Source organism: Zootoca vivipara, chromosome 10 (assembly GCF_963506605.1).
Source record: "Zootoca vivipara chromosome 10, rZooViv1.1, whole genome shotgun sequence".
NCBI lineage: Eukaryota > Metazoa > Chordata > Lepidosauria > Squamata > Lacertidae > Zootoca > Zootoca vivipara.
The window spans coordinates 6,845,171-6,867,708 of record NC_083285.1 but is presented as its reverse complement, the minus strand read 5'-3'; the positions used below and the strand labels follow the sequence as shown (position 1 = coordinate 6,867,708).

Sequence of the window (22,538 nt, the reverse complement as noted above, 5' to 3'; positions counted from 1 at the left end):
TGGGGCTTGAGATTTCCTACTCCTGCTTTGCAGACTACAGAGCAGGTCCCTGTCCCGAAGTGATTACAAATTTGATTGAAGGGAGAGAGAGGAGGAGGAGGCAGGACTAAACAGGCAGTGAATATGGAGTTTCAGTTAGGAATATAAGAAGCTACCTTATAACAAGGCCATCATTGGGTCCATCTAGTATTTTCTGCACCGATTGGCAGCATCTCTTTGGTGTTCTCAGGCAGGGGCCCCACCTAAAAGTGTGAGGGATTGAACCTGGCATTTTCCGCATGCAAGGCAGATGCCCTTACGTCTGAATCATAGCTGCCAAGTTCTCCCTTTTTTTAAGGGAAATTCTCTTATGCTGAATAGGCTTCCTCGCGAGAAAAGGGAAAACTTGGCAGCTATGGTCTGAATGCAAGGCAGCTTTTGCATGCAAGGCCTTTACAAAGGCTGAGGGTGGACTACAGGCTGAATAGCCAAGGAATACACGTACAAATTGGGTTTTTAAAAAAAAGTTTTTAACTTTCTTCTCTTTCTCTCACAACTTAGGAGGAGGAGACTCATGGAAATATGCAGGAGACAGAAAATTAAAAAAATAATACAGATTGTTTGGGGAAAAGTGGATTATTATGCTAAGTGGGAGCAGGGCCACCACCTCACAACTGCTGGGATGCCTGCCAGATATTTCCATGTCTGATTTTTTTAGCAGGAACACAACAAACTGCCCCCCCCCCAAGATTCAGGAAGGAAAGAGGCAGCAGCTGCAGTTCTAGCCAGGATCTGGTAGCAAGAAGAGAGCCTGAGAGGAGGGATTGGGGTGGGAGGCAGAGAAGGGATCGAGATCAACCGTTGAGGAAAAGAAAGCATTTTGCATAACTGGATCCGTCTACATCACTGATGTTTAAATGTATTTAAAAATAGCTGGGCTATGGGAACGTCAGCTTGCACTGCGTAAAATGCAAAAGGTGAATGGCAAAACCTTTGAGAGTACCACCAGATGGCAGCAGTCAGGCACACAGGGCCACTGCATTTCCTAAATAACACCATCCCATTTCATGAAAAGGTTTTTTTTCCCCCAGCGCTCTTGGCATTCCTGCCTACTGTACTACCCTACCTTAGGACAGAAATGTTCTGAAGCCCAGAGGATTCCGGTGTAAATGCACTTAATTCAAAATGGTTGGAACGATGAAAGGCGCTTCATTTCATTTTCTAACGCAAGTTGTGGAACAAGGATTATATTGGTTAGTTAAGACCAGGAGTGGGCAGAATAATCTGGATCTCCTGCCAGGCTTCTGACTGATCTGCAGCCTCCTAGTAATGTGCAAACTGCTTATATAACCGCAGTGACAAAATGACCTCCCACCCGCCGCAAAATTTTATCGCTGAAATGAAGAAATCTTGGGGTAGCTGGGAATGGATTGTTGTACAAAAAGACCATGAGACCTGCCCGACTCTGGTACTCAGAATAAATTCCTGGGCTCAGAATTTTTTAATTATATGTTTATGGATTTTGCAGCAGGTTCTGGTTTGTGGGTCTTTTAAAAGGCGACTTTGGTACATCCTGCAGACCAGACATCTGCCCAACGTGGGCCAGCCTAGGCAGGCAGCAATCCCTCTTCCTTAGAGGGGTGATGGAGGAATATGCTTGCTTTTGTGACAGCTACCCAAGCTTTGCCCCCATTGGGATGAATTCCTATGCAGGAAATTTAGTGCGGCACCGAGGGACTTTGTAAATACTTCGTACCTTTAGAAGCGCTTGTTGGCATCTGTCTGTCCTGAGAGACAATGGGGTGTGCCTCTGGGGGTGAAGCCAAAGCGCTGTGTTAGGAGCACCAAAGTGACCCATAGCTGACAAGTCTCCCGTATTCCCCGGGAAACCCCCCGTTTTTCCAGCCGTTCCCAGCTGGAAAAACAGATTTTTTTGTTTTTCCCCATTACTTACCGGCCAGGGGAGGCTCCTTCTGCACATGTCTGGAGTCTCTGGACACGCGCAGAAGCGATTTCTGGCGCGACAGCCATATTGGAACTGGGCAGAGCAGCATCGAAAGTCACTTCTGAGCATGCTCCGCCCAGTTCCAAAATGGCGGCAGCACTACTTCCAGTCTGCCGATCCCTTATTTTTCCGGCAGGAACTTGGCAGGTATGAAGTGACCTCAACTGGGCACAAGCCTGGGCAGTGTGTATGGAGGTTCTGGGCTTCCCAGACGACAACACCCCCCTCTCAGCCTCACTGAGGTGGTCCAAAGGAAAGCAGAGCAATACATTTGGCACTAGCTTGGCTGCAGGAGTTGCCAGACAGAGGCATACAAGTTGCCACCCACCTGTCTTAGGGACTCTGCTCTGGATTTGTGGAGGGTTTCCTCCTTAACCTTTTCTTCTCCCAGAAATATCCTACAAGGCAGTGGAGGTTTAGGATCAAAGTTTTCCTTCTCCTAGATGGGCTACCCTCCCAGGCTGATGAGCCCTACGCCTTCTTGACTGTTGGACCCTCTATTAGTATCATCTGCTCAATCTACTAGAGCCTGTCTTCACCTGCAGAGGAAGCATGGGCGTAGGCAGGGGCGGCAGGGGGGCATCTGCCCCCCTAGAAGGCGCAGCAAGGCGCCCCCAGGCTTGTGCTCCCCGCGCGGGAGCCTGGGGCCGCAGCGCTGCGCCTCTCAGCTGTTTTTTGCTTCTAGTGGGGGGCAGCTGAGAGGCGCAGCACCCGGCAGCCGGAGGAGGAGAAAGTGGACAAGGTTGGGGCCTCTGCAGCGGCGGCGGCTCCGCGTCCGTCTGTCCAGGCTCCCGGCCGGCCTCCTCGCCTTGCTCCTGGCCAAGACGCGCCCCTCCCTCCCTCGCCGCCTCCTCATCCCTCCTTCCTCCCCTCCCTCTTTCCCTCCTGCCTCCCCTTCCTCCTTCCTCCGCAGGCTCCTCCTCGCGCCCCACCGCACGCGCGGGCAACTTGGCGGCAGCTGCAGACACCGCTCCTGGTGCTGAACTGCGTTCAAAGGAGGGGAAAAGAAAAAAGGAGAGTGCTTCTGGGCATGCGGGGCACCTTAAAAGACCACCACATTAGTGCCGCTTGGCAGAGCGGGCGCTAAGAAGCTTGCCCTCTTGTGCGCTGTTCCCTGGGAGCAAGTCCCATTGAACTCAGCAGCTCGTGCTGCTGCCGCCGGCAGCCATCGCACTCTGGCTCCTCCCCCACCCCGCCGTGCGCGCTTCCTCCCTTCCCTCCCACGCCTTGCCCCCCCCCAGTTTTGATCCTGGGTACGCCCCTGAGAGGAAGTCCCTAATTCACCGAGGGTTTGAGACTTACCAGCTACCCTCATCTGGTTTAGCAAGTCAGTCAAAGCTGTTCCCAGGTATGGCCACTGTTGCATGCTGACAGCTTCTAGGAGTCACAGGCGAGCGTTGAGTGTAGGGTGGTGACCAAAGATGGAGCATGATGTGTCTTCCCTCCGCTAACACACCATCAGAATCAGGGAGATAAAACTACCAAGCTGAGGATAATGAAGATGAGAAACTGGACTTATAGCTACAGCAGGGCTGGGGAATGTGGTTTGCCTGGCAGAGGTTGTTGGGCTACAGTGTCCATTGTCTCCAATCATTGACCACGAAGGCTGATGGGAGTCTAACCACTTCTGGATACCACAGGCTGCCCACGCCAGACCTATAGCAAAATGTGAGGCTTCCCCACAAGCCCTCAATGTAGCTAATCCAGCAAAATGTTTGTTGGTGAGATGAAGACTTTAGCTGTCACTCGTTCTTTCCTCATTGTGTCCAGTGTGTACATCTGTGGAGCTAATAAAAATGGTAAGGGTGTTGTGGACCAGTTCCTGACATGTGGAAAATTTAGAGATGCTGTATGGATTTCAGTGCGTGCCATTAAAAAGGGACATTGGGTGTTAAGGGCCAATGTTCCTATCCTTCTTGCTCTGACATGTGAACCTGATTTTGGTTTTCCTGGTCACTTCCAAATTATTTAAGAGTTTATTGAGCATTGCTGTGATCAGTTAAAATGTCCAACCAGTGAGCTTACTAGATCAGTGCAATGAACTCTGCAAGACTTCATTGCTCTGCACACTTCTGCAAGACATTAGCTAATTTGCAGCTAATTTGCAATTCAAATAGATTTGCTAAATTTGACCAGACAATACTACAAGACCTTCTTGCATACATTTTCATCCATAGCTTTTGGGTGTTTTTATTGGATTTACGATTTTTTCCAAGCCATCCCAGGAATTTATCTGAAGGGTTAAGAAAAAAAAACCCATAATAAATAAAACCACATTTACATTTGAGTAAGCAACTTAGCGGGGGACGCTGTGGTCTAAACCACAGAGCCTAGGGCTTGCCGACCAGAAGGTCAGCAGTTCGAATCCCCGCGACAGGGTGAGCTCCCATTGCTCGGTCCCAGCAGTTCGAAAGCATGTCAAAGTACAAGTAGATAAATAGGGACCGCTCCGGCGGGAAGGTAAATGGCATTTCTGTGCGCTGCTCTGGTTCACCAGAAGTGGCTTAGTCATGCTGGCCACATGACCCGGAAGCTGTCTACAGACAAACGCCAGCTCCCTCGGCCAGTAAAGCGAGATGAGCACCGCAACCCCAGAATCGTCTGTGACTGGATCTAATGGTCAGGGGTCCCTTTACCTTTAAGCAACTTAGGCTTTCTTATTGAACAATTCTAAACATGTTTTCACAGCAGTAAATCCTGCTATTTTCAGTGGGACTTACTTGCAAGTAATTGTGCCTAGGACTGAAGCTTTAATTTACTGCTAATTAGCTAATTAGCTCCTTCATAGCACAGCACAACAACCTTAGAAGAAGATACCTGGATGAGATAAGGTGCAAACCACATAGAATAATACTTATAATGCTATTCATTATCTAAGTACTGTATAGCACTAAAGGCATAAAGATTGTAACGTTGGCCTTTTTAGCCATCTTGAAAAGTAAGATGTAAATATTAAATTATCATTTGAAGGTCTGAATACTAAAACCTGCATAGTTGTCTGCTTTATTTTCATCGCAGAGTAAGCTATAAGTTGGGGTGTTGAGTTCAGAGGAAAGAGCCCAAGCTTTCAGCCTTAAGCAGACTTGTCAAGGTGTATCTCCTATGTGCATTCAGTGGAACTTCCTTTCATATGGATGCTTGTAGAACAGGCCATTGCACCCTTGGGATGACTCTGGAATTCAGAGCTACCGTTCAGAAGTCCTTATCGGCCAGTGAGATGACTGCGAACAAATTCCATTGCCAGTGCTGCACCTCTGTTTAAATTCATTGATACCTTAAATAAAAGATGCACCTCTGTACATTTTTTATACTACAAAAGCTGTGAGAAAAACGACTGGGATAAGCTTTTTTCTGAAAAAAAAGAAGGGTGAGAAAGAGAGAGAGAGAGAGAAAGAAAGAAAGAGAGAGAGAGACAGAGAACAGTCACATCTGAATGAACTAGAGAGAAAGGTACTAGAACACTTTATTCTAGTATGCTACAAAAATTCATTATTCATCTTTATTAGGTACTTAATAACAAGCATACCTTAAAGTAACAAAAATTATTGTTCTTTGTTTCTTCAGAAAGGCAGGTATTCCAACAGATTTCTTTACAATTTGTTGACGTTTTTTCTTTTCAAAAAAGCACAAACAGAAACAAAGCAAAGAAACCAAAAGACCACAACTCTTTTTGACATGTTACAATGGGGCGACCTGGTGGAAAGTGTCAACACTTTAAGAAAACAGACTTCTACTTACATTGAATGATGTATGTACTTAAAACTGTTTTGTTTCCTTTATATATCTATCTATATATATATATTTATGTACATGTATATACACACACACGCATATATCTACACACAAATGGTCATGGAAAAACCCACATCGCTTTGCAAGATTTTTGCAATAACATTACTGGGCCACAGTGAGAGACAGGATTGCCAAGAGGTGGGAACATCTGCGGAAGAGAGTAACGAGTTTTGCTTTCACGATTGGGGTCTAAGGACCACCCCGCCATATTGGTACCAACAAAGTCAGCAATGGCCAGTTTTCTCAGGACTAGGTAATGGGATTCAATGAGCCCCAATAGGTCAAGGAGCTTTGGATCACATGAAAAGTGGCAGTTTTCTGGAAATGTCAGGTGTTGCGGAATCAACACTGGAGTCAACAATGGTCAAAAACATGGTGGGAGGGCCATGGTCACTGCTGGATAATTCATCTTTGGAAGGCTAAGACCAAAGCACAGACCAGAGGGAGGTTGAGGACAAAGCAGGTACAGAGAATAAAACTTTGTATGGCAACGGAAGGTAGGAAAGCACAAATCCAAAGAGATCAGTTGCTCTGGTAAGGGCCAGAAGTTGACCGGAAAGGTGTCATACTTAAGTCAGGGTCACCAGAGGCTAATGAGAAGCCAGGAACAGCACCAAACATAGTTATGAGGACAGAAAAGGACCGATTCCCCATCCCTCAACCCCAGCTATCCTTTGCAGAAGATGCTGCTAAGGAGGTCAGGAAGGTTTCTGGTTCAAGCTCTTGAGAGGCTGCGATGTGAAGGACAATGACTTTTTTGGGCGTGTTGTCTGTTCTGGACAATGACTCATGGTTCAACACGTGATTGAAATATTGACGGTTTTCCAGGAAGTGTGGCAAACTAGAAAGACAATCATGGTCACCACACACCAAAAAGCCAAACATTCACATTACGTACTACCTCAGCAGAGTTGCTGTGTGATGTCAGAACCAGCTGATCAGAGTTTGGACTGATGTCCTTTCTGGCATTTCCCTGTAATACTCAGAACAACTCTTACCTTTTAAGCACCGGAATCTGGGGTTTTTTTGGCCTACAGAAAGAGGTAGCCAAAGCCATGCCGCTGAATTCTTTTGGGCCACAGCATCCATCAACTCCAGCCAGCATGGCCAATGGTCAGGGATGATAGGAGTCGTAGTTTACATTGGGGGGGCATTTTAGCTACCACTGCCCTTCAAGCACTCATGGCATGGTGCTCCTTTGCCTTTACTGCTTTTCTCTCACAGCAGGGGGTGAGGGGGGGTTCCCTGGCTCTGTCGTTTTTCTGTCACAGTGCAAAGGGTCAGATTAGATGAATCTCTGGTCCTTTCCAACCCTAAACATTCCATTTTATAACTAAGGATATAACCCTAGTCCCACCAGCGTGGGAATAAGCCCTGCTGAAAGCATTAGACCTTATTTCTGAGTAGACGCATATAGGATTGCAATGTAAGGCTGCAGTCCTATGCATACTTACTTAAGAATAAGGCTGACTGAAGTAACATTTGAGAACACATGCATCGGATTGGGCTGTAAGGCTGCAATCCTAAATGCACTTACTAGGGAGCAAGTCCCACTGAATTCTGTATTCTGGGGTAACACGAGATAACTTTATCATCGATGCTATACTTATTACTTATATCATTTCTTCTGCAGCATGATATGGGAGCCTAATGGAAGCCTGAGGCAGAAACCACCAGGCCACAGCAAGCAATAAGATGGCAAATCATGTTATAACATTTAAGACTAACAACAGTAGTAACAAATTTAAAAGTAAAGAAAAAAAAGAAGTGGGACATGACCCAGACAAATAATGACTCCGTTAATCTGATGGTGGAACCATACATTGTGAGAGAAATGGGTTGCCAAGGAAAATGTCCTTTATTCTCCTTTTAAACATCTAGTTCAATGATGTCCTCCTGGTATCATCAGACTTGGAGTATTTCCACCCCATTTTGCAAATAGTTGGTTGCCACTGGTAGGGGAAGAGGATCCTGACATCAGGACATACATTAAGGGGTCGTACTTTTGACAGAGGGAGATAACTCAACACGAGACACCCATTTTTGGCCGTTAATTACTATCTCCTTAGTTAGGCGGAACATCTAGAGATCAAGGTTCATTGCAGCCACAGGTGTACAGGACTACATATGTATATGTAAATATGCTACTCCTGTTTAACCAAATATTGGGTTGTCTAGACATTTCCTCCAGGCTGTTCAAGATTAATGAAGTTCCCCTGCACTTCCACTGACCTTTCATTCAAAGCCCGCGGCGAGCCATTTTGTCCTTGGAACCTCGGGAGGGAATCACATTATACAGCACCACTGTGAAAGAGACACTATGAATATCTATTTATGCTGTATAACAATGTTATCGGTAGCTTCCTCTGGCAAACACTCAGCACACATCATTGGAATACTACAGTGCTGGGGGCAGCATAAGCACCTAGATAGTGGGGGGGTATTGTTTACTTAGAAAGAACCCTTTTAAATATATTGATAGCATGTCCATAGGCATTTCAATCAGAGAGACAGGCAGTTTTGAACACAAATGGATTTCTGCAGATTTATTCAAAAATGCAAAATCTAGCTTGTCCACCGAAAAACCCTTCTACTACAGCGCGTTTTTCTTATGCTAGATGCAGTGGTGAATGGTGAACCAGAGTTGTAAAGGAGGAGTCACGCATCCTGATGTAGTGCCCACCTGTGGCAAAGAGTTACCAGTTTCTGTCAGGTATAAGTAATTAGTAAGCATTGTGCGATGTTGTGCATGGAGGGATCCGTACTGACAATACATTACTTATAGTCAAGTTTTCTAAAGGCAGCAGAGGAGCAGAAAGATGGATTGGCCGAAGAAAATATCACTGAGAGCAGAAATGTACCTCTTATGTATTTCCCCCATTCAAATGGATCCCCACATTCGACTGGCGTGCCTCAAAGCCTAGTGTGGCAACGATACAATGAAAACGTAGCTGCCCAGAGTTAGATCTGTTTGCTGTCTACTTTGAGCTAGTTGGAATAATCGTTCCAAGCAGTCCTTTCATTGCTATTTGTAAAGAACGTCCATTTCCTTCTCTCGGATCAGAAAAACGGTAAAAGTGCGTCACGGCAGCTCTTACATTTCGGATGCCTAGACTAACTCTACATTGTTTACCAACCTTACTGGGTAATGTTTTGCAAAATGGCTTCCCACTGGACGTCAGCAGCACTTACCCCAACTGCCAACTCAACATGAGGGAGCTGGCTGAGTTTGCTTCAGGAGGCAAATTTGGGGTAGCAATTTCTTGAAATATTATCTTAAACACACACACACACACACACACACACACACACACACACACACACGACAGACACATTTTGGACTGTCTGCTTCAGGCACAAAAAATGTATTGGGCCCATCTTTTACACCTCCGTTCTCAATCTTACCTTATCTGAGCTCTCTACCCTCCACAGTTTATAATTTGACTGGGAGGCAAGGAGGGGAATGGAGACATGCTACAAGGAACCTATTGGGTAAAGAAGGTCCCCAATGAATTTCTGGAATAGCCTGCGGAAGAATTGTGGAAGGAGATGGGTCACTCGTCACTTTATGGGTTTTCATGTTTCCTCCTCATGATGATTTCGCAGTTTGGGAGCCACCACCTCAGAGCCTTTGCAGCCTTGCAGAATGAGAATTCGAGTCTGAAACAGCCACAGAGTCGCTACGCACAGAGAGTAAAGAGGACATGTAGGCAAGGAATCGAGAAGCATTGTGTTTCAAAGTGAAGGCCAAATGAGGTGCAGCAATGGTGGAGTCAAAAAGTTTACGCCATTTCCTCTGAGTCTTGTCTGCAGCGCTGGATGGAAAGTGTTGTCCTCTCTGGTTCCTGGTGGCCGGAACAGGAATTCTCTGAGTTAACTGTGAAATGGATTTTGCTTTTCAGTTGAAATAATAATAATTTTTTTTTTACAAACCTCCTTGATGCATGTATATTAATATGTTTACCTAGTGACAACTATACCCCCTTTTAAAATTTATTCCCCTTATGTGACTTTTCATGCATGCCTTCTGAATGTTGCACCCAGTGACAGTTCCTAATGAGCTGGTGGGTAAACCCAGGATCGAATCTCTCTCTCCAGAGAACCACTTGCATGTCTGGCTGAACTGTGTTTAGAAGGCAGCTCTCGGCAATCAGACTTTTTATTTTTTTGTTACACTCATCAACGTTCTCCTTCATCACAGCCTTCCTTCCCAAGCGTCTTCCCATTTAATGCTGATGTACAAAAGCTGTTACTTGGTTTTGTTTTGTGCTCATTCTAGTGAGGATTGGCTTAGCAGAACTGCAAAACAGAGAGAGAAAGAGAGAAAGAAAGAAACCAATTTAGTGCTAGAGGACATATTAGCAGAGGCATTCCTAGGCTTTCCTGCCCTTTGATATGGCAAACCTCCCGTTTTCATTTGTTATAAAAGCCGTCAGGCTTAGGCCTAGCCCAGGCTGAGATGCCTCATGAAAATCAAGGTTCTCTCTGCATGCCTTTTGTTCATCCTTTGAGGGCTCAGGTAAGAATAAAGCAACAGAAACAGCACAACGCAGTTCCTTTGGCTCAGGAGCCACATGAGGTAAAAGACGAAAGGCAAGAGACTAGCTCACCTATATTTACTAAAAACTTCTCCAGGCCATACTTCACTATAATAAAACCCCCAAGGAAGGGTTGTGAGAGTCATAAAAAAAATAAAAGTGAATAAAAACATATAGACGATAGAAAACAAAAAATGGAAGTGCAGGACAACAAGCAACATGCACACTGCTTAGTTCATTCCTCTTTGATGACCTGTGGTTGAAGATGCCCACCAGCTCATGTGAAAGGAAGTACTGTGTCCCAGAACGGTCACAGGAATTTGCCTCGCACCAGATCAGATTTCTTTTTAAATATAGCATAGTGTTATAGATAGTAGGGTTTCGGGGACTGGCTGGATGAGGAGGAGAGGGGGAAGCTGCCTGACTAGGAGCCCCCCCCCCTGGGAAATCCCAGAGGGAGAGGATTTGGATCTGAGCTCCTGGCCACACCCCGTAGGGGAAGAGCTGGGAAGTGCTGGAGACTGGGAGCTTGGAGGAGGATGAAACCAGCAGGTGCCCCCGTACAGAGCAGAGACAGGAATCAAATTTGCCAGCTCCACCACACAGCCACCCCAATAGCTTCTCTGCTGACCTCTTGCAGGCCCCTCCACCCCCCAAAAAACAAGGCATCTATTGCATGTTACAGAGCAGAGAGCCAGGCAGAAACAGAGTTGCTGTAGACAGAGAGTGGGGCCTGACACAGAGGGTTATAGAGTGGAGTTGGGGGAGTTATAAGCCAGTTCAGGCAACGGCTTCATCTAGACCAGGGGTTCCCAATAAAATTTTCTCGAGGACCCCTCATTGAGCTGCTATTGTGACAAGGACCCCCATTAATTCCTAATCCTAAAATTAAAAAGTGAGAGCCAAATTAAGAGTCTTTTTATATTTTATATTTATACGTTTTTTACAGTTACAACAGAGTACTCCATCAGTATACAGTTAGTTTTAATTTTCAGTTCTTAATGAGGTGAACCACTTTTTAACCAACGGTCCATTTTTAACTACGCGAACTGTAGCTTCCGCGAAAAACAATGCTTTGTTTACAAACACTACTGTTTTGCAAAGAGGCAGCGCGCGCCAGGGAGGAGGGAGGGGAATGGAGAAGACAGGGTACCTGCGCAGTAGCGCACAAATGAAGCCGACGCTCGCAAAGCATCTTGGGGAGGTGGGCGTTAGTAGAATGCGCGCGCTGCCTCTTTGCAAAACTGTAGTGTTTGTAAAGCGCCACCTAACGGCATACAGCAGAACTACTGCCTCTATCTAATTCTAGTTTTGTGCTAGACTCTGCTCATGCAGGAAGTGGCCAAAACAAAAAATCTGTTATCATACGAAATATATTTAATATATTTCTTAGCATCTTGCGGACCCCTCTGGCATAGCTCGCAGACCCCCTAAATTCCAAAGCAAGACTCATTCAAGACTCAGCAGTTTGTCTAATTCATTCTCATGATTCAAATCACCACATATCCAAAAGTTAAAGCAATCACCTGTTTGTTGTTCTATAAATAAATTGATAAAGACGAAGAGAATGAAGTTCCCGGCCAATTTCTGTTTAAGTACAAAGCTGACGTTTTCAAATATTGTGGGGGTGGGGAGGTACAGCAGTGACATCCTGAACCTAAAAAGGACCCAAAACGTGGGTCACAAAGGCTGCAGCCCGAACTGTACTTACCTGAGAGTAAGCCCTGCTGAATCTTCTAGGACCTTAAAACCCGCTCCTGTCTTTAAAGGACTTTTTGTTGGTGTTTGTTTGTTTTTAACCACTAACTACATGGAGAGCACGCTCTTGAGTCCATCCTTCCCGTCGAACTGAGTCCTAATGGTAGTGTGAGCCCCCTCAGCTTTCCCCTCCCACCGCCCCAAATCTGAATGAATCCCTGCTCCACCATTTTCCTCGACGGAAGGGGCGGGGGGGGGGGTAACGTTCTTGGCGCCCCCTCCCTGTCCTCCCTGCCCCCTGTGCTGGGCCGCTCAAGGCTCGCTTGCCACGCAGGCTTCCTCAGCAGTCCTGCTACTGCCGCGGGGCAGGGAGGAGGGAGGAGGGCGCCATGTAGCTTTCAGAAATCCCGGACGTATGGCAATGCTAACAGACTCCTGTTTCTGCATGCCTCAATGACTGAGGGAGACATTGTGGCCACATGCTGATGATTCCTGCTGAAAAAGAAAGAGATTGGCCATTGTAGCTTCATGTGGATGTGGCCTGCCTGAAGAATATAGTGCCCCATTGTTTCCCCATGACGAAGAGGGACTGGCCCAGGTGCCCTCATGATGGTGCTGCCCCCCTGAAGAAATGAGAAACTGCCCTCCTGCACTGATGCTCTGCTCACCACTTTCAAGAGAGCCATTGTCGTTTGCATCCTGCACCAGAGAGCTTCTTTCTTGGAGCCAAATGGTAGCAGGTTTCATCAACTGCTTTTGTTGAATGGCAGGTGTAGGGTCCAAAATTTGGGAACATGATGTGTGTGTAGGGTTGCCAGACTCAATAGTGGACAGGACTTCTGTGCCCTTAATTGCCCTGCTCTCTTTTGAGTCTGGAAACCTTAAAGAGAAACCAGCAGACCCTGGTTTCTCTTTAAGGTTTCCAGACTCAAAAGAGAGCAGGGCAATTAAAGGCACAGAAGTCCTGTCCACTGTTGAGTCTGGCAACCCTATGTGTGTGGAGAGGTAGTTCAATGCTTTCCACTTCATAGTCCTGAAGCAAATCCCTCATCCTCCACAATATTGCTGTAGCCCAAGGTTTTGCATCAATTTCTGATCTGAATGTGTCTCCATTTTGAAGGAACAGGTCAGATTTTCTTCTTCTTTCTTTCTTTATTAAAGCATTTAGTTGCTTACTCAATTTATTGCACACAGTTTAGGAATTAATCCCTTAAATCAGGTGCAGGAAACCTTTGGCTGCCCAGATGTTGCTGTGCTACAACTTCCATCAGCCCCTGCAAGAATGGCCCATTGGTTCCCCACTGCCGCTGCCGCCTCCTCTCCCAGGCAGGAAGCGAGAGAGCACGGCTGGCCATAGGAAGAGCCGCCGCTGCCGCCTCACAGTTGTTCCTGGTCAGTCCCGGACTCCCGCTGCTGGGCATCCCCGATGGGTGGGCGCCCTGGCGCTGGGTAAGATGGCCCTGACTGTAAATTAGCCGGCATGTCACTGTCTTTCTCTGATCTGTGTACGCCCTGTTCTCCCTGTCGGCTCCCTGACACAGGGGTGGAAAATCTCAGGCTCTGAAGGTGAAGCCTCTCTATCTGGGCTTTAGGACTCTTCATAGGCCACACTGGCTCTTCCCAGGCCACACCCCTCACTGTCCCGGCTTTGCATCTTCCTTGAGGGTTTTTGCCTGGCTGGAATGTGCCATGGACTCTGACTATGGTTCCTGCTTGCCTGGATAGAGGATAGAGAAGAGCGTGTGAGTAAATTAACATTTGTGGTTCCACCCACATTTGACTCTGGTCCCATGATCCACCACTGGCATGTGGAGTGTTGCCTAGAAAGGACTGCAGCCACCCCTATCTACAGTGACTGGAAGTGCTTCCTCAGAGGCTCAGGAACAAAAAGGTCTTTCCTTGTGTGGCACCAAATCTCTCCCCCCCCCCCCCGCCTTTCGCAGGACCAGTTGTGTTTCAATGGTCCCTCTCCACTACATCACTGATAAGGAGACCAAGCCATTGTTAGTGCTTGTATAAGTCCAGCTGCTTTATATCCCCAGTCTTCTCATAATTTGATCTAAGCTTATATCTAACCAGATCAAATCCAACATTGATGATGTTTTTGTTTTTAAAAAAAGGAAAACCCACATTTTATTGCCAATTTTCGAAGTCTTCACCGTGTTTTATTAAGCGCAGAAAGCTTTGATATTCCATTCCAGGGCCACAACACACTGAAAGCCTTTTTAGTTCTCCTGCAAAGTTCTTACATAATGGGGGTTATGTAGATGAAAGAGGGAATTTAATAAATGTCATAGGCTACTAGTTAATGCTGTATAATAGCAGCTGCTGCATAATCACGCCAATTTCCCTCAATCAATGTTGCACACACTCCTCTGGCCCTGTAACTTGTCATGTGCTCCGGAATCCTTGAAGGCTTCTTTCTATTCATGCAGGCTACCTGCAAACCATTTTTCTTTTCTTTTTTTAAAGCTGTCACATGCATCTCACAGTTAATGAATGCAGTATTTAAGGAGTCTGCATTGTGTCCAAATTAGCCACGCGTTCTGTTCTGTTTCAAGGGTTCTGAAGGACTTCCTGTCATCCTCATGTCCTTGTGAGATGTCCAATCTGTGTAGCTGACCTATTCAATCTGAAGCCTTGCCTGCTGCTGGTGGGAAGGCATTGCCTTAAGGGACTGACCCAAACCGTTTCTGGGTCTTTAGAATTCCATTCCTGCACAAATGCTCTGACAATTGTTGCATCTGAGACAGACAGGCTTCAGAACGGTGTCCTGCCAGTTTCTTAATATACAAACAGGCACACAAATAAACACATAGTATTTGTACGCACTTGGCTATGTGGTATTTTGATGGGCTCACTTTCCCCAGAGCCCTGAGAAATTTCACATGAGCTTCGCAGAGCAAGCACACGGAGCAGGCCTTGCTCCCCAAGCAAGGCAGAGAGATAAAAATCTCTTTATGTGCTGCATAACCCAAGTGGACTTGGTGCATAAAGAGCTTTTAAACTCTCCGTCCTGCTTGGATTTAACTTGCACAATTTCAACCAGCCTGCCTTCAACTGTGTATGGTTGAAAACGTGTAAATTACGGTACATGCGTGTTAAGCTGCAACCGTACTGTGTCTTCTTAAGTTGTACACATTATTATTGACGAAGGCCATGAAAGCCAGGGAAAGATTTCTGGATGACAAAGTAAAGACCCCTTCATCGTCTGTTTAACTCGTTGCTGTTTTTCCCCCCTTCCTGTTTTGTGGCATGAAGGTTTTGTTGGGATAGTATGTAATGAATTTTAATATTTTTAAATTATTGTCATATAGATATTTGTGTAAAGGCATGGTCCTCACAATAAACGTATATGATGACATCATTATTTTATTCATTTATGAGTCACCTTTCATACAATTTAAAAGGAGATTACAATCATACAAAAAAAGGAGAATGAACACAGGTTTAAGAACAATCCAAAAAACAAACAAAACAAATGAATATAAGTTAAAGAACAATACAAATAAACACCCAAGGCAGAGACCTAATCCCTCCCCACTCCAGCTGGAAAGGTTTGGATGAAATAAAAATGTCTTCAATTGTTTCCAGAAATTACAAATCATAGGCACCTCTCATGTCTCAACAGGGATGCTGTTCCAAACAGTGGTAGCCACCCTTGAAACTCCTCCTTGGAGGTGATGTGGAGCAGGCTTCTGATATTTTAGAGACACCAAGGAAACAGCTTGCTGCAAAATGCAGTGGCCTACTGAGTACATAAGTGAGATAAAAATGGGTGTGCAGAGGAGGAAGGCTATTACACACAAGAAAACAGGCCTTAAGCTTTCTGGAAAGGAACATGTAGTCTTTGCAGCGAATTGGTGTCCATTCATTCTTTGTAGATACAGACTCTTAACTGTTCAATTGATTGACTTTTTTGCTAAGGCCAACTTTCAAGGGGTTAATTCTTTGCTTCTCTCTCTTTCCAGCCTGCTGTGATTATTATAAAGGTTCACCAAGATGCTGATGGAGAGCTAATGGTTTTCTTGATGAGGTCAAGCCCAGTGCCATTCCAGCATCCAATTATCTGTCAAGAGGCCCTTTAATAATGATCCAATAGCAAATTTCCTCCTCACCTCACTAAAGCACATAAAAGCATTCCAATGATACATGGAGCAAAAATAGAGATTATTTACTAAATTATGGAGATGCACTCAGGGCACAAAAATTGAAAAAGGAAGACAGGCAATTAGATTCTCCAAGATACATACAGGCCCAAGACACCAAATATTTGGGGAGGCAGAAGTCTATTAGGCGGCTTGAATATTTGCAGAGATTTCAGTGATATTCTTGCAAAATCCCGTGTTCTGCTATGGATCAAGTGACTGATCGAAGGTCACCCTGTGAGCTTTCATGGCTAAGTGAGATTTGAACCCAAGCCTCTCCAGCCCTAGCCCAACATTCTAACCACAATGCTTCACAGGTTGACTACTTAAGGGAATTGTGGGGAACCAATGGGCCATTCTTGCAGGGGCTGATGGAAGTTGTAGCACAGCAACATCTGGGCAGCCAAAGGTTTCCTGCACCTGATTTAAGGGATTAATTCCTAAACTGTGTGCAATAAATTGAGTAAGCAACTAAATGCTTTAATAAAGAAAGAAGAAGAAAATCTGCCTCCAAAGGAGACACTGGTACCTGTTCCTTCAAAATGGAGACACATTCAGATCAGAAATCGGTGCAAAACCTTGGGCTACAGCAATATTGTGGAGGGTGTGGGATTTGCTTCAGGACTATGAAAGTGGAAAGCATTGAACTACCTCTCCACACACATAGGGTTGCCAGACTCAATAGTGGACAGGACTTCTGTGCCTTTAATTGCCCTGCTCTCCTGTGAGTCTGGAAACCTTAAAGAGAAACCAGGGTCTGTTTACCCTCACAGAGCTACGGTTCCCCACATCCTTAACACACTTCAGCTCCCAGGGTTCTTTGCAGAGGGAGTCTTGTGCTTTCAATGTATATTGTGCATGCAGCCCCAAATTGGCAAGCTGCAGACGGGCAGAAGAGGAGCAGGAACGGGCACGACACCTTTGATAAAGCATCTGCCAGAGAGAAAGATCAGGAGAGGGAGGGAGAGAGACAAGCCGTCAGCAGGCAGTGGGTGGACCAAAAAGCAGTGGGCAGAGGCAGGCCTTGTCTGGCACCCTACGGCAGGCAGGGGATGCTGAATAGTAGAGAGACAGAACAGATGGTGGCAGATGGGCAGCAAAATGTGTGCGAGGGCAATACAGGAGGAAGATTGCATTTGGGCAGGAAAAGTGGCAGCCCAGAGATTGGTTGCATGGGCAGGGACAGCGTCTTGGACTTGGCTGTTTGATGGTCACCTCAAGTCACAGGGAATCCGACCATCTATGGAAGGTCAGCCTTCACCAACACCAGATGCTAAGGAACGGAAAGCATTGTGAAGGGCAGTGAACAGGGTAATAATATCCACGGGAGATGGGGTGGGATGATGAGATGGAGAATGTGCAAATCAAGATAAGAATTCGCAATAAAAGCAGCAAAACACTTGGGCAAATCTAAAGAGAAAGAAATGAAACAGAGGGGCGAGACTACAAAAATGAGTGCAGGGTGGGGACCAAAGGTGGACCAACTATCCCAGGGTTAATTGTATGGAGGGTTAGGGGAGGAGTAGTACCTCAGGTGCACCTCGTGCTCCTTCTGGAGTAGTTCATCCACCTTTGGTTCCGCCCCCCCCTGCACTCAGCTCTCACCTGTGGCTCCTAGAAGCTGTCAGAATGTGACAGCGGCCACACCCCAGGAATGGTTTCGACGGGAGAGCAAAACCAAGTCTCAAACCCTTGGTGAGTTCGGGATTCCCTCTGCATGCAAAGACAGGCTCTGGTGGATTGAGCGGAGAAGACCAATAGTGGGTCCAACGGTCAAGAAGGTGGTTTCTGCGTGTGCTGTAGAGGGAAGTGTGGGGCAGACGGGGCTTGCCAACCTGGGAAGTTAGCCCAACTGGGAGAAGAAAAACTCTGGTCCTAAACCTCTGCTGCATTGTGGGATATCTTCAGTAGAAGAAATGGCTAAGGCATAAACCCAACACAAATCTGGAGTGGAGTCCCTAAGACGGTTGGATGGCACCCTTGTACGCCTCCTTCTGGCAACTCCTGCAGCCAAGCTGGTGCCTAAGTATTGCTCAGCTTTCCTTTGGACCACATCCACGAGGACAGTGTGTGTGTGTCTTATTGTCTGGACAGCCCAGGATCTCTATAAATACTGCCCAGGCTTGTACCCCAGGGAGGTCACTGGGGTGCCACTAATGCTGTGGTTTGACTTCACCCCCAGAGGTGCACTCCATTGTCTCTCGAGACAGACGGATGCCAGCAACAACTACTCTGCAGACAGAATTAGCAGCAAGAAACTCAAAGCAGCTATTATTATTTATTCTACCGCCTTCCTCTCACGAGATCCCAGGACAGCTTTCCCATATCGCAATAGTTTTCGCAGTGCCCTCTCTCCACAGTGCCCGACTGCCAAATTGTGACACCAACACGAGGGTCACAGTGATGCATTTACAATGCTAGTTGGCCTTTGGCTTAACTTGCTAGATGGTTTTTCATTCCAACCTCATAGAGAGGACATTATGAGAAAATAATAGCACTGCATGTTGTTTTCTTTCTTTTTACTTTTAACCAACTGAAAGGAAATCAACTAATTTGGACGTTGTCACTTTATTAATTAAAACCAAATGCACATCCCTACATGAGACTTGTTTCCCAAAGTCAAAACAGCCAGTTGGAGCAGGTGTTTCCAAAGAGAGCTGCTGAAAGCTGGTGAGAGGCGGATAGTTTTAGGAACAGGGGCAGAGCCCCTAGTACATAAAAACAACAACCACCCTAGCATATAAGGCAGAGTGTTTGGCTAGAACCATTCCCTCCCAACATCTCTTTTGTATGTAGTGGGATTACTTTTGTATGCTGAAGTATTCGGTCATGTGAGCTCCCACCTGCAGTCAGAAGTGGTACAACCAGGACTCGGGTTTACCATCTTTTGGGGAAACAAGGTCCTTTAGTTCCTGAACACTGAATGGAATGCAAGCGTGTGATGATAAGCAACCTGAGAGACAAAGGAAACATGCAATAGCCTCAGACACATTTTAAAATTGTAAAGTGAGCAGGAGATAACCAAATATTTCATCTGGGTTGAGATACATAAATCCTGAAATGTTTGGTAACCAAAGTATTCTGCAGAATTTAGTATTAATAAATGTTAAGCTCCTAACAATCTGCAAAGATAATCCATGCTGTTCTTCTTATAAAAAAATGTAACTTACTTAATGGAGCAATGGGGAAAAATGATTCACACCAGCAGTATTTATTGCAACCTTCACGGACATTGTAATGCAAGCCATTACCCTGAAGATGCCCACATTTTTGAATGGTAGTGACTGTGTACAGGGAACTTGCAACTTATGCACATTTAACTTGTGCACATTCAGCTTTATAAGCTTGGCAATGAAAAATTAAACTAAATTAAAAAGAGGTGGGCATCTGGGAAAAAAGTCTTTGGCAGTCCTACCCACTATTGAACCCGTTTTGACTATACACGATTTTGGCTTTACACGAGATCCCCGGAACATAACCTGATAGATCATGAGTCTCTTAATCTCAGGGTCGTGGGTTTGAGCCCCTCGTTGGGCAAAGGATTCCTGCATTGCAGGGGGTTGGACTAGATGACTCTTGGGGCACCTTCCAACTCTACAATTCTATGAACCCCTGAGTAAGTTGTGAATTGCCTGTATTGTTGCAATCCTAGAAATTGCCAAATTTTAAAATAGCAGTGGAGAACCCAGAGGTCTTAATTTGGCCCATGGGGCCATTTTCTCCAAACCACATCTGCCTGCCCCACAACTGTAGGCTGGTAAAGATGAGGATGTGGAGGAAAAAATGAGAGCTTGAGGTGTGCTCCACATTGCTCCTTGCGAAGAGAGACTGTCTCTTAGTGCTGATCCGCGTTGACTCGGGGAGCCCCACTGGGAATGCCTGCACTACGGAGATCTTAATCAGATACTCCCTAGTGCTACCTATGGGGCTCGCAGTATTAATCAGCTGCTACGCACCGAAAACTATTTGCATTAATGTGGTTCGTATTCCTTTTTCCTTGTGCCAAGACTGCTCCCTCACTTTCCGCTCAGTGTTATGATGAGCATTCTATCTGAGCTGAAATCTAGAAGATATCTAGAAGGTTTAACTGAGATACAGAAAGAACATAAACTATTGGTTTGTAGCCTGTTGGGAACTTGGTTTAAAGGTCTTTTCGTGTGTGTTTTAAGTGTTTAAAAAAGCAGAAATTCATACATTTCTGCCAGCTTCGGAGAGTAGTAGAAACAGTATAACCACCCTATACAAGGAGTGTCAGAATGTGCAATTCTATTAATGTTTTGAGATTAAAAAAAACATCAGTATCAGGAGACAAGCTATGAAAAACTACTATACACCTTCTTGCCAGGGGAGAATACAGGGAGAATGGAAGAAGAGCATTATGATATGAGGACCTCAAGTCCAGAGGTAGGATTCTTGTTATTTAATAACATTTTAAGGATTGGATAGGCTTGTTACACCAGTATTTTAACAGGATGTGGTGTTGACTTGTTCTAAATTTTGATATATGCTATGTTATATTTATTATTCTGGTATTTTGGGTTATGCTGTTTTCTGTTTTTAGCTTTGGGCTTCCCCCAGGAAGGAAAAGTGGGATATAAGCAATAAATGAAACAAACATATCCTCTGCATTTCAGACCTCATCAGATTATTCTTCCAGCCAACTCATGGGTTCTACACAGGGAGCGACATTGTTTTATGCATGCTGAATGCACAAAGCCCTTTGCTTCTTTTAAAAAAGGAGTCTGTGCCATTGCTAACAACTTTGGGATAGTTCTTGACTTTGGGATAGTTCCCGAGCCACTCTGGGCGCTTTTCCAACACATATAAAAGCATAATCAAACGCCAAACATTAAAAACTTCCCAATACAGGGCTGCCTTCAGGTGTCTTCTAAAAGTTGTGTGGGTCTTTATCTCCTTGGCATTCCAAGGGAAGGTGCCACTGCCGAGAAGGCCTTCTGCCTGGTTCCCTGTAACTTCACTTCTTGCAGTGAGGGAACTGCCCTTGGAGGTGGACTTCAGTGTCCTGGCTGAATGATGGGGGTGGAGATGCTTCTTCAGGTGTGCTTTAGACCAGAGGTGGGCAGACTTCAGACCTGCAGGATTTGTTTTAGTAGAACTTCTTCAAGGTCTGCCACCAGAACTAGGTGCAAAATGGTGGCTATGGGGCACAGGGAACCTCTGAGCAGATATATGATCACCCCAAGGATTTGTTTACATCCCCAGAATTAAGCTCACAACCCTTATACACAAAAAAATCAATTCTTAGTTTTCCACCAAGCTTTTCTTTATTTCACTGGGGAACAACTGGGTGTGTGCTACTTCTCCTTTAGCCAATCCATCATTATTTGGCCTCTCCCCTTGAACTGTAATTTGAAATGCCAATCCTACAAACATTTTGGGCAAGGGTTACGGAGATTATCTTGTGCATCACATTGAACTCTGGATAGCACTACAGAAATGCCAGGCATCATCATCCCATGGAATTAATTTATACTTGGGAAAGGAACAGGACACAACACAACAAATATGACCTCTTCTATTTCTTTGGCTGTGTAAAACTGTTTCTATTTCACCGACATAAGCTGATGTCACTTTAAAAAAAATTATCTTCAAGTTAAAGACTTGTTATTTTTGTTAATTTGGGTGGAAAGGAGGAGAACAGGGAGGGGGAGGAAGTGTCAGGAGATGTTAGGAAGGGCAGAATCTCTGCCTCACCTCTTAATTATTAGCAATGAAAAGATCTTCGTGATTTTGCTCCTCGACCAGCACTGCCTTCTATTTTTATAACAGCAAGCTTACATTAGCATTTATTTGCTAAAAATAAACATATTTCGAATGCAGTTCATTATATAGTGCATTAGAGTAAAGACTTAATTCACAGCTCCCAGTCAAGAAGAAATTGTTTTAAAAGGCAAATTGTTTCGTGCAAATAGTCACTCAGGGTGTTGAGCTCACAATCTTTCAGCTTGAGCTGTGGTCTGGCTTCTCAGTGTCGTGAAGACAAACAACGTTCCAGAAACCGAGGAGAAACTCTGTGTACTGTGGTGGTATTCTACCTTCGGTCTTCTTCATGAAACCCGGATGGGCAAGTTGGCCCGGGTTTCCCCGGATGCACGGCAAACCTAAAAATGATTGTATTTACGGCTGAGACAGATGACTAGTGCTTCTTTCGGGTGCCTGAAAGTGTGCAAAGATAAGTTTCCCCTTGGGCTTCCTGGCAGCCACATGCCACTGAGCCATGGCAAATGTTAGCGCTATGAGACATAACTTGTGCTTCTTGCTCCAGAAAGTGCTCAATGAGCCTCCAATAAACGGATTTCAAAACCCCAGCATGGTTACATTTTCCTCCACCAGAGGGCAGCTATAGTCATGGTTCTC

At 45.4% G+C, this 22,538-nt stretch overlaps 1 protein-coding gene across 1 annotated transcript in view; it reads right to left on the bottom strand.

Annotated features, from left to right (window-relative positions):
• Positions 1–5,494: 5,494 nt before the first annotated feature.
• LHFPL3 (LHFPL tetraspan subfamily member 3) overlaps positions 5,495–22,538 on the bottom strand; it is a 234,180-nt gene continuing 217,136 nt past the window's right edge. Inside the window, exon 4 of the mRNA XM_060279524.1 lies at positions 5,495–10,075. The gene's annotated coding sequence lies outside the window, so the exon portion shown is untranslated. The remainder of the gene's footprint in view (positions 10,076–22,538) is intronic.